General features: G+C 40.1%; 1 pseudogene; it reads right to left on the bottom strand.

Moving 5' to 3' along the window:
• Positions 1–7,127: 7,127 nt before the first annotated feature.
• On the bottom strand, positions 7,128–8,076 carry LOC127670900 (vomeronasal type-1 receptor 4-like; annotated as a pseudogene).
• Positions 8,077–12,338: the final 4,262 nt, after the last annotated feature.

A 12,338-nucleotide genomic window follows, 5' to 3' on the forward strand; every position in this document is an offset into this window, starting at 1 on the left:
GTTGTCTGTGACTACATTAATGCTGTGCTAACAACTGACACACATCCTGGATATACAACAATAAGTATTTGTTTCTGGTGTGTTTGGGGTCACACAAGAGGACTGTCTATATACCCTTGCTTCCCACAATCCACAAAACAGAATTGATATAAGATCACATAAGAAATAGGTGTTTGGGATGTTAGAGAGGTAGCTTAGTGGTTAAAACACTTGCTGCTCTTGCAAAGGACCTAAGTACAATCCCCAATATGACATGAGATGGCTTACAACCATCCATAACTCTAACAACAGGAAATCTAATGCCCTCTTCTCTCCTTCATGGACACACACACACACACACACACACACGAGTGAGAAATAAAGGGATAAATTTTAAAAACAAAGTGAAGTGTGTTTTTGACCCAGGGACAGTATATATAAAAATAATTTTGCTTCAGGGAAGGCAAGAAGGAAAGTCAAGATTAATTACTCTCAAGGTTGTCTTGGCTCCTGTGACAAAGCGGCCAACTCAGCCAGGTATGCAGAGGACACCAGAGTGAAGGATTGCTCAGGACACAGCCTATGTGGGTTCCTTCTGAGTAAGGGATCTGGGCAGCTCTACAGCTGCCTGGGCACATATCCTGCTGGGGACCATCTAACCTGCAGGGAGTCCCGTGGTTAAGGGAGCCCATTGGTCTGAGGTCCCGACCATCTTGGCTCCTGTGGCCAAGCAGCCAGCTCAGCCAGACACATGTGCCACACCTAACACAGGGAAGATCCCACTTCCTGATACTCTCTGGAGAACCGGCAGGAACAGGTCAATCACTACTGCCCGTTTCCATCGGATGTGGTAGACCTGTGCCACATCTGGCATGGGGAAGATACTACTTTCTGATACTCTCTCGAGAATGAACAGTAGCAGGTTATTCAGTAGAAGCAGGGCATTCGAGAACCAGCATCAGCAGAGCATTTGAAAACCAGCAGCAAGCCCTGTCCTGGGCCGTTTGCCCTACAGAGTGATCAGGTCTTAGAGGGTATCCAAATGGCATCCACCATCTTCACTACCAGACGCACCAAACAAGCAACACCAGGTACACAGAGACAACCCAAGTATAGCATTACATGGAACAAGGCACACTAGGGCTCCAACAGCACCCAAGAGTAGGGCAGCACATCAGCAATCTGTGCCAGGGAAACCCAGTCATCCAGGGGTACAGAAATAGCCTTACAGGCACACAGGAGGTCCAAGCACCCCCCAGTGACAGCAGGACCAACTAACGGCAGAGATAACCAGATGGCAAAAGGCAAACGCAGGAACATTAATAACACAAATCAAGGCAATATGGCAGCATGTGAACCCAATTCTCCCAACAACAGCAAGTCCTGGATAATCCAACACACCAGAAAAAAAAAAGATTTGGATTTAAAATCACTGGTCACTGATGCTTTTAGAGGAACACAAAAAAGACATAAATAAATCTCTTAAAGAAATACAGGGGAACATTGTTAAGTTAGAAGCCCTTACAATGGAAACACAAAAATCACTTAAAGAAATTCAGGAGAATAAGGCTCAACAAATAGTAACCAATAAAGAGGAAACACAAAAATCACTTAAATGCAGGAGAAATTGAGTCAACAGGCAGAAGTCATGAAAGAGGAAACACAAAAATCTATTAAAGAAATACAGGAAAATGCAAACAAACAAGTGAAGGAACTGGGCAAAATAATCCAGGATCTAAAAACAGAAGTAGAAACAATTAAGAAATTACAAAGGGAGACAACTTTGGAGATAAAAAACTTGGGAAGAAATCAGGGGCCATAGATGCAAATATCAACAACAAAATACAAGAGATAGAGGAAAGAATTCAGATGCCAAAGATGCCATAGAAACCATTGACTCAACAGTTAAAGAAAATGCAGAAAGCAAAAAGCTTGTAACCCAGAGCATCCAGGAAATCCAGGACACAATGAGAAGACCAAACCTAAGGATTATAGGTATAGATGAGAGTGAAGATTTACAACTTAAAAGGCCAGCAATTATCATCAACAAAATTATGGAAGAAAACTTCCCTAAACTAAAGAGAGAGATGCCCATGAATATACAAGAAGCCTACAGAACTCCAAACAGACTGGACCAGAACAGAAATACCTCCAGTCACATAATAATCAAAACCCAAAATGTACTAAACAGAGAAAAAATATTAAGGGCAGTAAGAGAAAAAGGTCAAGTAACATATAAAGGAAGACCTATTAGAATTACACCAGACTTCTCACCAGAGACCATTAAAGCTAGAAGATCCTGGGCAGATCTCGTGCAGACTCTAAGATAACACAAATGTCAGCCAAGACTACTATACCCAGCAAAACTCTCAATTACCATGGATGGAGAAACCAAGATATTCCATGATAAAACCAAATTTGCACATTATCTTTCCACAAACCCAGCCCTACAAAGGATAATAGGTGGAAAACACCAATACAAGGAGGGAAGCTACACCCTGGAAAAAGCAAGATAGTAAACTTCTTTCATCAAACCCAAAAGATAACCATTCAAATATAAAAATAACACCAAAAATGACAGGAAGTAATAATCACTATTTCTTAATGTCTCTTAATATCTATTGACTCAATGTCCCAATAAAAAGATATAGACTAACAGACTGGATACGTAAACAGGACCCTACATTTTGCTGCGTACAGGAAAAACACCTCAGTGTCAAAGACAAACACTACCTCAGAGTAAAAGGCTGGAAAACAATTGTACAAACAAATGGTCTAAGGAAACAAGCCAGAGTAACCATTCTAATATCAGATAAAATTCACTTTCAACCTAAAGTCATCAAAAGAGACACTGAGGGACACTTCTTACTGGTCAAGGGAAAAACACACCAAGAAGAACTCTCAGTTCTGAACATCTATTCTCCAAATGCAAGGGCACCCTCATTCATAAAAGAAACTTTACCAAAGTTCAAAACACACATCGCAACTAACACAAAAATTGTGGGTGACTTCAACATTCCACTCTCCTCAATGGACCGATCAGGAAAACAGAAAGTAAACAGGTACACAATGAAACTAATTGAAGCTTTGGACCAATTGGATTTAACAGATATATATAGAACATTTCATCCTAAGCAAAAGAATATACCTTTTTCTCAGCACCTCATGGTACCTTCTCCAAAATCGATCATATAGTTAGTCACAAGACAGACATCAACAAATATAAGAAGATCAAAATAATACCATGCCTCCTATCAGATCACTATGGATGGAGTTAGAGTGGTCTTCAATAGCAACAAAAACAACAGAAAGCCTACATACACATGGAAACTGAATAATACTCTACTCAATGATACCTTGGTCAAGGAAGAAATAAAGAAAGAAATCAAAGACTTTTTAGAATTTAATGAAAATGAAGGCACAACATATCCAAATTTATGGGACACAATGAAAGCAGTGCTGATAGGAAAACTCATAGCTCTGAGTGCCTTCAAAAAGGAACAGAAGAGACCATACACTAGAAGTTGAACGGCACACATGAAAACCCTGGAACAAAAAGAAGCTAATACACTCAGGAGGAGTAGAAGACAGGAAATCATCAAACTCAGCACTGAAATCAATCAAGTGAAAACAAACAGAACCATACAAAGAATCAACAAAACCAGGAGCTGGTTCTTTGAGAAAATCAACAAGATAGATTAAACCCTTAGCAAAACTAAGCAAAGGGCACAGAGATAGTATCCAAATTAACAAAATTAGAAATGAAAGGGAGATATAATATCAGAAACTGAGAAAATTCAAAGAATCATCAAATCCTACTACAAACGCCTATAATCAACAAACACAACTGGAAAATTTGGATAAAATGCACAATTTCCTAGACAGATACCAAATGCCAAAATTAAATCAGGACCAAATAGATCATCTAAACAGTCCTATAACCCCTAAAGAAATAGAAGGGATCATAGAAAGTCTTCAAACTAAAAAAGCATAGGGTCAGATGGTTTTAGTGCAGAATTCTATCAGACATTCAAAGAAGACCTAACACCAATACTCTTCAAACTGGCCAGGTTGGCACACAGATGGCCCACCGAGCTGCCCAGGGCCTGGGTGCAGGCAAAAGCCTGACAGGCTTAGACCCAAAGGATGTTAGCCTCGGTCTATGTCTGCATACCTGGCACTGTCAGATCTCTCTGGCATCTGGGAGCCAAGCTGGTGGAGCACCTCTCATGACTGGCTGGCAGGAGTCAGAGGTCTAATGGGGCTTCAGTGCAATAAAAAGCAGTGCAACTCTGCCGCATGTAGCCCAGCTGGCCTGCAGTGGCCAGTGGTAGCAGGCACAGGGCGTGCCTAGTCCCTGTCCCCTCTGTTCCACTGGCAGTAGCCCACTGCCGCCTCCTCTCACCAGCACGTCTCCTCCTAGCTCCCAAGATCAGCAACTGGCTTCTTATGTTAATCTTTATGTGACTGTCTCCAGCCCCAAATTTTCCACTGTATTCCTTAAATATTCTCCTGTAGCAAATGGGAACAAATACAGAGACCCCCAGCCAGACATGCAGAAAATGAGAGATCCTGGAACACTCACCCACAAAGGAATGTCTAGACCAAATCCCTTCCCTTAGGGCTCAGGGAACCTTTAGGAAGAAAAGACAGAAAATGTGAAGAAGCCATCGAGGTGGAGGACACCAAGAAAACAAGAGCCTCTAAATGAACACCATCAAAACTCATATGGACTCCCAGAGACTGAGGCAGCATGCATGGGACCAGCATGATTCTGTACCAGCTCTTCCATATATATATGTTACATCTTCCAGGTAAGTGTTTTCATGGTATTCCTGAGTGTGTGAGCAAGTAAGCTTCTGCTTCTTGTGTTTCCCTTTAGGATCTTTTCCTTTGTTTGTTTTGTCCAATTCCAATATATTTTTGTTTTCCCTAATTTAATTAATTAATTAATTAATTTTATCTAATTTAATTTCTATTTAATTATTAGAAGAAGAGAAAAATGCAGTGAAGTAGTTCAATGCACATGAACCAGATTCAAGTTCCAGTTGTTATATACTATGTGACCTTAGGCAAACTATTGACAATAACTGTTTGTAATAACAACATGACAATCTAGAGTTAATGAGTGATTTTCTAAATCAAGTTGTACTATACACATGACTGTGGGTATTTTCTTGATTCTTAACTGGTGTTAGAAGCCATAGACCGACTACAGGTGGTACCATTCCCCAGAAAGATGATCTGGACTATATAAGTATAGAGAGTCATAAGCCAGGAGAAAGCACATGCACATTCATTTCTCTCAGCTCTCCACTGTGGAGGTGATGTGACTAGCTACTCCATGGTCCTGATGCTGTGACTTTTTCCACAATAATGAGCTATTACCTGGAGCTGAAAGTTAAAATAAAACCTATCTCCCTTGATTTGCTTCTCTTCAGATATTTTATCACGGTAACAGAAATGAACCTATGACACTATACTTGTCTCATCTGTAAAATAGAAATAATGTTTTAGTTACAGTTTTATTGCTGTGAAAAGACACCATGACCAATTTACATTTAAACATGTTTATTTGGGGCTTATTGTTTCAAACGGTTAGACTCCATGACCAGTATAGAAGGGAGCATGGCAGCAGATAGGCAGGTAAGGCACTGGAACAATAGCTAGGAACTTAGTTCTTGATTCACAGACATGACACAGAAAGAGACAACTAGCTTGGAATGGTGTGGGCTCTTGCAGCTTCAAAGGACATGCATGTAGAAGCCCATGGTTGACAACAAGAATCATCTCCCATCATTCTTCAACCTTATCAACTGAGGTGAATTATCCATTCCAATCAAACCCAGAGCTCACCAACACACATAGTCTTGCTAGCCAGATTCCTCTGGGGATTCCCCCTGTCCACTACCTTCTGAGTCTGAAATAATCAGGCCTCCATGGACACTTGGCATTTAATAAGCGCCAGGGTTTGGAACTTTGGTTCTCAAACTAGCATGGCAAGTGTTTTATTTATAGAACCATCTCCTCAGCAAAGACATACTTTTTCTACACAATGAGTATGGTATACAGTCTTCTTATTCTGAATTATTTATTTGTTGTCATTAACACAATGTCAGAACATTTCTGGTATGATTAACATATTTATATATAAAAATTGCTCAGGAAAGAATAATTTCATAGAAGATCAAACACATGCAACAGTAAACTTTTTACTTTCTTTATTTTTCTTAGGATTAAAATCACCTTTCTTTTACACCACAGTAATCAATGATTAAGATGGAGAAACATGAACTTAAGATGATAAGGATTGAGATGCCACCTTGACCCAAGTTTCTGTTGTTGGGCAATTCAAGATGCTTGGAAGTTAGAGCCCATAAAATCCATGGCAAACCTCATGAGGAAAATAAAAATAAAAAATTGAACCAAGCAGAGAAAACCAAGGCAAATCACAGGTCACTTGGAATAAACAATGTAATTTCATGCTATAAAATAAACCCATGTTTCATTGCACCTAAAAATTAGGAGCATTATCTATTGGACACTCTGCAATCATTTAAAGAGTTCACATATACATATAAAGTTAGTTATAATACTATTACATATTGAATTTGTTCAGTATAAAAGTTAGACACAAAGTCATATAAAATTGTTAATTATTAATGTATGTTTGTTCCTATAAAATCTTCCAAGTTGCATATTAAAAACACACCATCTCTTAAAAAAATAGATGACTACCTGCCTGTAGTCCCAGTACTTAGGATGTGGGTCAAGAAGAACAGGGGTCCAAAGACATCTCCACTATACAATGAGTTTAGGACAACACAGCCTATATGGAGCCCTGTCCTTTAAAATGTAGTACTTAGCCAGGCTAATCCCAGCACTGCAGAGGCAGAGGCAAGTGAATTTCTAAGTTTGAATCCAGCACAGTCTACAAAGAGAGTTCAAAGACAGCCAGAGCCACACAGAGAAACACTGTTTGGAACAACCAAAACAAACAAACAGGCAGACAGATAGACAGACAGACAAACAAAGCATTATCTGTCAATTATTATTGTGTGTGAATATTGGGTTCTCAGGAACCATGGTTATTTTTATCAGATGTCATAAAGAATTCTCTAGGGCAGAAGTACGTTTAGGATGTCAAGTTAGACATAGCATCCTCTTGTAGAAAACAATACATTCAGAGTTTGATAGGTAAGAAATTAATTTGGAAATAATTTTCCTATTGTTCATCAAAACATAAGGGCAGATGGTTGGGTAGCCTGAAGATAAAACTCTAGTAATGAGATCCAATACTGGGCTGTTCTTATGTTTATAAAACAAATAGAAGGTGACAAAGGTGTTTGAACAATAGAAAAACATGAAGAAACCCACAAGCAGAAGGATGCTTTGGGTGGCTCTCCTTTCAGAAGATGCATGGAGAGAGACACTGAAATTGTGGACATGTCGTGTTTTCCTACTGTGTTTGAACAGGAGACTCACTATGTAGAGGCTGGACCACATCAAGAGAACCACAAACAGGATGTCTTTAATTATTAGTGCAGTTAAAAGTGACATGGTGGTGTGGTGGCGAACCTGGCTACTTTGGCAGTATATCTGGGAATACTTAGAACCCACAATTGTGAAGTTTATTTTTCCCTTTACGTTTTCAACCATAGGAAGATAGAGAAACGTGTTGATGATCCAGATGATGAAGAGTGATGGAAAAATGTATGACTCAAGCTTGGATTTAAGCCATGCCCACTTGGAATGGTTAGAACTGACAGTGATGGCTTGAAATAAACTCAGTAGAGAAGTAGTGCAAACAGAAAGTCCCCTGGTAACACTGTATGCATACAAAACTGCCTTACACACAACATCATGGAAAAGGAGCCTGACTTCAAAGGATGCCATGACATCTGGTATCAGCCTAAACACAATGCTCAAAACATTGACAAGCATTAGATGTGTGAAGATCATATCTATGGGCTTCTTCTGACGAGACGGAATTAAGAAGGTGTGCATGTATAGTATGAAGAGGAGCAAGTTTCCCATGAGTCCAATGAAAATTTCTAACAGGAGGAAGAATCCAGAAATTAGGTCTCTTGGAAACATTATCTTAATGAAGTCTTCAGTAAACTTCTGCTAGAATAAGGCAAACCAAGAAAATATAAATGCATAATATTATAAAGTTAAAATTAATGGACTAAGTGATACAGTGATTGACAGTTAAGCACAGAGGATGGTAGTGAGATGCACATTCTACAGATGAGGCTCAGCCTCTTCCAGGAAGTGGATTCCATTATTCTTGAGAACATGAGAGCAGAAAAGTCAGGTTACAGAACTCATGTGGAAACACCTACCATGTTAGTATATGAGCCACGGCATATTTGACTCATTGGAAAAATAGATTTATAATATACACAGCTAAAATCCTGAACATCAAGAAAACAAATTATCAAAAAATTAAGGTATAAAATTAAATGGAACATTCTCAAAAAGACAAATATAAGACAAATGGCTGAGAAGCACTTGTGTTTAAATGTCTGACACCGTTAGTCATCAGGAAAATGCAAATTAAAACTATTTTGAGATTTTACCTTATCTAAATCCGAAAGGCCAAGATCAATAAAACAAATGATAGCACATGCTGGGAAGGAAAGAGAAAAACTCTCCCAGAGCGCTAACCAGTACATTCAAAATGGAAGTCGGTAGAGGGCTCCTCAAACAGCTGAAAATGGATCTGCCACAGGATCCAGCTATGTTCCACCGTTTGGCATGTGAGCAAAGGATTACACAGCTCACTACAGAGACACTTGCTCATTCATATTCACTCACTGTTGCTATACTCATAGTAGTCAGAATTTAGGAGCAGACTAGAGGCCCATCACTAGATTAATGGATAATAAAAATAGATAATAAAAATGATAATATGTATATGAAAGATCTCAAATTTATTTATATATGCATATATGTGAATATCATTCATAAAGTATGCAGGAGAAGAAGGGTGCTATAATTATTCTGAGTGAAGTAACTCTGTCCCAGAAAGATAAATGCTGCATGATCTCTCCATGTGGATGATGGCTTTGCTATTGCCCTTGTACTTCCTCTCTAAACAAATATATTCTTAGTTATTTGGCATTTCTATAGAACATTATAGCACAGAACAAGCAGGTGAATATTAGTAGTTTTAACTTTGGTTAGGACTCTATTACAAAACTCTGTTAGGATAAGGATCATTTCAACATTTACCTACCTAAGCTATCCAAGGGACTTTTAGCTCCCTGCCTCTTTCTTTCTAAGCCAAATATCAGTGCTTGGGACAATAAGGTTCCCACAACTTGTAAAGGTTCCTGAAATAAAAAGGGTAAAACTATACCTAACAATCCAACTGTACAAAATAAAATCTTAAAGAATTTTCTGGACAAAGCAGCATTCATGCCATAAAAAAAAAAAAAAAAAAAAAAAAAAAACAGATCTGATCAAGAATTGAAGTGTTTTGCCAAGTAATACAACACGCAAGGGTAATATTTGGCATGCCTTTTTGAAAGATCATTTTGGCATTCTCAAGCACAGTACCATTAAAACTGATATATGTTGGGAGATCCAGACATGAAAATTTGAATTGATCCTGAAGTATCCTGAGAGATAGGAGCAAAGAGATGTAGTCACAGAGTGACACATCTTTGCACATCAGAAGCAGCACTGTGGACCTAGGTTTTGGCTGGGGGCTACAGAGCAGCTCAGTGCCTCTGTTCCAGTCCAGCTGAGATGTGTGCTAGAGTCAATCAAGCCAGCCAGCATTCCAGGGCAACCTTAACCACCCAGGCTCAGTTACATGCTCACCATAGGCAGGGTGAAATCTATACCCTTAAGAAGATCCTTATTCCAAGGCTATCTTGTCAGATCAAGACCCTAGATATGGCGGTGGATCCAAACAGGAACCAGGATGGACCCAAATACATTGAACCTCCTAGCCACAAGACAGACAGGATAGGTTCTTTGTACAAATCATGTCACATCCATGAGACCCAGGCCCACTGTCATTCTGCTATGAATGGGGAGGAATCTAATTCACCCAGAACACTTTCATTAAAAATTTAGAAAGCTGAAAATGCCCTTGGCCTCCTCTGTGCACAGATGTGAACACAAGCCAATACCTACAATCCATAGTCAGGTAAACTGGCCCAGCTGCAGGGATGTGCCTTGGGTCTGGATGTGTCAAAGCAGCCCTGACTGTGGAGACAAAGCAGAAACAGGACACCAGAGCATGAGGCTGAGTCTCTGTAAATCCCCTGAACAAAGTAACCTTCCCTACCATTCACTGGCTAGGAATGCAGAGTCAAAGGAACATGAGACCTTTGCCTTTAAACAGGGTGCAGTCTGGACAAAAGCTTGCCTAGACAAAAGCTCTCTACTTCCACTGGACCTGGACCTGACTGGGGCAACAGATGAAGCACAATTGTTCTACTTCAGGTTAAGTTGGGCGGGCTGTCAATCACTGCATCTGCTGCTCTTGCTCTCCCTCCACACCCACACAATGTATAGGAAACAAATTCAGCTGAGGACAACAACCGGACAGAAACAATAAAAGAGGTGAAATGAATGAGGAAAATGAGTAAAAAAACAGACAGAAACATCCACCCCAACAATGTGCAAACACATAAACACATGCACATTCAAAAACGCATGCACACACACACACACACACACACCTGTACACATGTATAAGAAATATTCACTGTCATCACACCTCCAAATAGAACAATAGAATAAATACAACTAGAATAGAATCAAGGAAAGTGTGTGTGTGTGTGTGTGTGTGTGTGTGTGAAATTTATGAAAAACATTTCAGAGTCGTAGTATACAGAGGATCCACAGCCTTGTGCAGGACCCAAATTAATGAAGGAAGTAAGCAGACCATTTCAGGCCCCAGATGAGAAAATTGACAGAGTAGATGAAAGGCCCAGCAATCGAGTGGATAACTTTCCTTGCCAACTTTCTCCTTTGTGAGAGAGTTGGCAAGGAAGTTGGAGCTCTGGGAGCAAACAGAAATTATGCAGGTGACAGACCCACTCAATCAAGTCAGAAGCATGGCTGAAAACTGAAGCAGATGAGATGAAGCTGAGAAGGAATTTCTAGACTTGGAGATGACATAAAGACTACCATACTTTGAGGAATATGTAAAGAAAGGGATGAGCTTGTCCAGATATTTGGGACACTCAATCAAACCAAGAGCAAGGTGAGAAAGTCTACAGGCACTGACAAGTCAACCAACAGAACTAGAGCCGATGCTTCCCAACCCTACAAAAGAAATAATAGTTCAAACACACCGTGAATAGACATGACCAGATAGGAGCCATGCAAAAACACATCATAGTCAAGATCGTCTCCAATGGAGGAGCTAGAGAAAGGACCCAAGGAACTGAAGGGGTTTGTATCCCCATAGGAGGAACAACAATATGATCCAACCAGTAACCCCAGAACTCCCAGGGACTAAACCACCAACCAAAGAGTACACATGGCTTCAGCCACGTATTTGCAGAGGATGGTCTCATCAGGCATCAATGGTAGGAGAGGCCCTTGGTCTTGTGAAGGCTCGATGCCCCAGTGTAGGAGAATGCCAGTACAGGGAAGCAGGAGTCAGTGGGTTGGTGACCAGGGCAAGGGGGGATGGCATAGGGGGTTTTCAGGGGGGAAACAAGGAAAAGGGATAACACTTGAAATGTTAATAAAGAAAATATCTAATCACAAAAACACGTGAACCCCAGAACGAGTCTTACATATTATAACTATAGATTGCCAACCCTTCCTCCAAGATAGCTCTGTAAGAATGACATCAGATGACAAGTCAGCAACCTCAAAAGCCAGGAGAGCTTGAAATGACAGATTCGTAGCTGTGAAAGTAACTGACCTTTCAAACGGAGCTGCTGTGTCCAGCACAAGACTCTTCCATTTGATGGTGACATCAGTGCCTGTCAAGACAAGCATAGACCTAGGCAGTCTGCAAAGCTAAGGTGGAAGCTCAGAAAGAGGACATGCTTTGAGAGAGATGACTGGAGAAAGGAACTTTAATGTCATCAGTACCTTGTAAAGAATCCAAGTGAGACTGTGCACTGCCTTGGCCAGGGGAAACAGTATCTGCAATCAAATGTAGAGGACAGGTGGCCAATGACAATATTTGTGAAAAGATGAGAAGATGGGGTCCTACACCAATACATGTAGAACACTTGCTAGAACACATGCTAAGATAAAGAATAGAAAATAGTAAATGTGTGTGAAGATAAAGAGGTGTAGAGAAATTAAGAGGAAATGTATTAGGAGACATGAGACAAAACATCTGATAAGATCATGGTCTGCACAAGGAGACTGGC

Source organism: Apodemus sylvaticus, chromosome 1 (genome assembly GCF_947179515.1).
Source record: "Apodemus sylvaticus chromosome 1, mApoSyl1.1, whole genome shotgun sequence".
NCBI lineage: Eukaryota > Metazoa > Chordata > Mammalia > Rodentia > Muridae > Apodemus > Apodemus sylvaticus.